This window comes from Salvia hispanica, chromosome 2, assembly GCF_023119035.1.
Source record: "Salvia hispanica cultivar TCC Black 2014 chromosome 2, UniMelb_Shisp_WGS_1.0, whole genome shotgun sequence".
Classification (NCBI taxonomy): Eukaryota; Viridiplantae; Streptophyta; class Magnoliopsida; order Lamiales; family Lamiaceae; genus Salvia; species Salvia hispanica.
In genome coordinates, this window is record NC_062966.1 from 18291274 (window position 1) to 18294377 (window position 3104).

Sequence of the window (3104 nt, forward strand, 5' to 3'; positions counted from 1 at the left end):
TCCTCGTACACGTTCAACTTGCACATTAGAAAAGAAACATGCAGGGCTGAGTACTTGGTATACTCAGTGGGCACATTGCCGAAAACGTAATTTTCATAAAAAGTTTTGTCAGCCAGTTGAGTGAACACGGGGTTTGAAACTTAAAAGGCTCGAGTCACAAAAATTCTTTTCATTTCATAAAATTGATTGCGCAATCACATAACATAGATACCATATCTGAAACGTATGTGAACCGGGAATGTGGCCACATTCCACGACGGTCACTGGACCGGCCAACTTAAAAGCTAGCTCATGATCCCCATATGTGTACACTAGTCCGAGTAGGCTTTACTTCCCTACTGGGACCCGAATTTGATTAAACATAATTGGCATAACCAAGCAGATAGGTAATCCATAAACATAAAATGGCATGACAAAACATAAATAGCACAATTTTCACATAATCATGCTAAAAGGCAAGTTCACATTTTGAAAGGAATGCCCACCTCAAACTTAGGTCTCTTTCAGAAATCTCCTTAACTTAGTCTTGGACAACGTGCGAAGACGTCCCTTTAGAAAATAAGGTAATACCTTAATTAGACCTTAAGAAGTCAAATAGACTTAAACATGAATGTATCCTAAGTGCGTGCTCATTTTATTCTTTTTCTTATTTTTCTAGAAAAAGTTCTAGAGTCCTTTGAATATTACCTTCTATGCAAATTATTCAAGCACTAAAATAAGTTCGAAAGTTTAGTTATCAACTCGGGATTTATTTCGAGAGTCATCGCTTAACATTAAATTTTGACCGAACACCTAGGACGACCCATGATTTAAAATTTGCACAGCAGGCCCAAAAATCCATAATAAATTACTATTAACAGCCCACTTCTCTATTTAATTTCTTAGTCCATACTTTTAATTCTTTAGCCCATACCTTTATTTAATTTAAGAGGCCCAACTAAAATAAAAGAAAAGCCCAGCACTTAATTAAATTCAGCCCCAAATATACAACTTCTCCTTTTCCATCGGCACTTCCTCAAATTTTATACTCAAAAATCCCAAATTGAGGGAATCAAATCCCTAATCGAAAATCAGTTGTCCGTTCTCTCTACTCAGCGTCGGCCGGTCACTACTCCGGTCGGTGTCTACCTCACGCCGTCGGAAGACTGTTCCTCCTTCTCATTCTCTCTCTCTCTCTGCTGCATCGCAGCGGTGTAGCTCCACCGCTAGCCGCCAGCTCTGGAGCGACGACGAGCCGGCGTCACCTCTGTCACACAGCCAGCGCCGCTGTCTCGATACCCATTCGCCGTTCACTGCTGCTGCTGCGCCGGGACCAGCCCGTCGAGCAGTTCAAGCTCACGGAGCTTCTTTCCGTCGTCGTTCAGAGTCTCCGAATGGCTCCTTCCTAAGCTAAGTCTTCATATCTTAGCTATTTAGGTGGTTTCTTTAGGCAAAGTCTGTTCTTGTTTCATAGTTTTAGATTTAGGCAGATTGTAGCTGCTCTTCGAAGAAATCGGCAGATTGGACAATCTGGACTTTTAGCTTACAGTTTGAACTTATTTCTTACTGATTGTGAGGGGTTAACATTACTTGAAGGAACTTGTGTACACATAATGGTTTCTATGTTTTGAGTGTTGAGCACTACTTAGCTACTGAGTTTGAATCAGGAGGCAGCAACATGTTGTTTCTCTTGTTTCATTATGAAGTAAAGCTCTAAACATGTTTGTGCTTGGTTTTTCTACTGATTTACTTGGAAATAATATGCTATTTGAGGTTTCTAAGTTGTGGTGCCTCTATATGATGATATGAGAAATTATATGGGAGAAAGATGGAGGTGTACTACCTCTTGCAGTAGCTATTGATTCCTTTTTCCTCTGCTCCTAGAACTCACAGCTTGCCCACTTGCTCTCTGGTTCCTTTTTTGACAAGTTATGGGATAGGATGAGCTTGAGTTTTAGCATAAAGTACTTGTGAGAAGGGAGGAATGGTGTTACCTATGAGAATAGGAACTCCCCTTGATGCAAGAACTCTCTGCAGAAGCCTTACTCTCTCACTAACTCACTACTCTCTTTCTCTATTGCTGGTTGAAAAGTTGTGTAAAGGGGTGAGGTCAAGGGGAGGCATATATATATAGGAGTCTTGAAATTGTGAAATCTGCAGGGTAGATAATGTGCAGGAGTGTATCTGCTATTTTGAGCTATGTGTTGGCTTCTCTTTCATAGTCTACCTGAACCTCTATTGTTCATATTGTGTATGGAGTCTTGTCTCATTTATGGGCTGATTGACAGCTTGTGTGAGGTTGTACATAGGGTGTATCGTAAAAGGTGAATAGGATGAGCTCATCCTTTGTTTTCTTATTGCAGCAAAATCCTTTTTACTGATTCTTCACCACCTTTTATTTAAATAAGCTTGGTGTTTTGCCTGTGCATAAGTACTCTTGCTTCTATGTGTCTCTTTTGATTATGGTAGGTTCCTTCCTATGGAGTGTATGTAGTGGCTGCCAAGGATTATGCAAAGGAGCTGGTCTGCCATTTTTTTCACAAGGAGGGAAGTCCTCATTGATAAAGTATTGTTGTTATCTTTCTTAAAAAGGGTGGGCTGCTATTTTCTTGTACTCTTTGACTAATTAAGCCCTTTGTTTTCTTGTTGTAGGATAACCTAGGAGAGAGAGACGGCTGCCTTGGTTGGGTGGGAGATGTGGGAAGATTCCAAGGACTAACTTCCATTTTAGGATATACATATCAACTCCACTTAGTCAAATAGGCTACTTCCCTCATATAGGTTTGCATTTTATATTCATTACTAGTTTTGTAACAGCCCGAACTTTCGTACCTTATTATTGTTACTATTATTATTATTAGCCTAAAGAAAAAAAATATATATAAGTGATCGTTGTAGTATTCAAAACCTACCCTTTACGTTTATAGTAATCGATCTTAGAATTATAAATAATAGTTGCTTTGTTCTCAAACGAACATTTCAAGTATTTCAAGTACTATTAAAGGATTAGATCTAAATAAAAAGTTCATACTGTCTGACATATCCATCCGAAGTCTGATAAAATCCTATTATATTACAATTAGAGAGAGACGTGCAAGTCTCGGGCAGCCCGTTTGACGACAATG

The 3104-nt window shown here is 39.3% G+C and overlaps 1 long non-coding RNA gene across 1 annotated transcript; it reads left to right on the forward strand.

Moving 5' to 3' along the window:
• Positions 1-1033: 1033 nt before the first annotated feature.
• Positions 1034-2669, forward strand: LOC125204806. Its single transcript, XR_007173650.1, has 2 exons — positions 1034-2545; positions 2632-2669. It is a non-coding gene; the product is annotated as an uncharacterized LOC125204806 (long non-coding RNA).
• The last annotated feature ends 435 nt before the right edge of the window (positions 2670-3104 follow it).